Here is an 845-nt window from a genome sequence, read left to right on the forward strand (position 1 = left end):
GCCTGCAGGAGGTAGCTGATCCATGATTCTCTCATCATTGATGTTTCTCTCTCTCTCTCTCTCTCTCTCTCTCTCTCTCTCTCTCTCTCTCCCCTTCTTCTCTGAAATCAATAAAAATATACTTAAAATAAATAAAATCTTTCCTTCTGATCTTCATGAAAGGGACCTAAAGAAGGTCTCTAGTCCTGGGCACTTGTTCTAAGATGGATTTGAGCCAAGAGTGGCGGGTTTGCTGCCAGGGAGATGAACACCCAGTGAGCACGACCCCGAGACAGGGCTCAGTGCCGGCAGGCCCAGGGCTCTGGCTCCCTGGGTTTTCTTGCTAAATTGCAAAAGTTGACCTAGTGACAGCTTTTTTTTTGTTTGTTTGTTTTTTAATGACACTTCATTATAAAAACATGTATAAAAGAGCAATGATGATTTAATTAACCGATTAGTGACCTAATGGATGCTTTTAAAAATTATTTAATAGAGAGCAGAATATATAAAGAGAGGAAATGAGACGTTTTTGGAAAGACTTTTCTGGAATGATTGTCATCCAGGACAAAAGGGGCGCTGAGTCGGGGCGAGCGTGGAGCTGCCCTGCCATCTGGTGGCCAGCGGGGCACCTGCAGGCAATAGCCGCGTGGAGAGCCCTGGGGGCCCCAGAATACACAGAAACCCACTTCAATGGAGGCCAATGGACGTGAAAAAAAGTTGTCACTGTGGCATCTCATCAATGTTATAACGAAACTAGAGGCCAATGCACAATATTTGTGCAAGAGTAGGCCTTCCTTCCTTGGCTGCAGGCACCAGCTTCCCTCTGCAGGACCCGGGCTTGGGTCACAGCCCCGGCTTTGTTCTGA

Source organism: Myotis myotis, unplaced genomic scaffold (assembly GCF_014108235.1).
Source record: "Myotis myotis isolate mMyoMyo1 unplaced genomic scaffold, mMyoMyo1.p scaffold_m19_p_20, whole genome shotgun sequence".
In the NCBI taxonomy this organism is placed as follows: Eukaryota; Metazoa; Chordata; class Mammalia; order Chiroptera; family Vespertilionidae; genus Myotis; species Myotis myotis.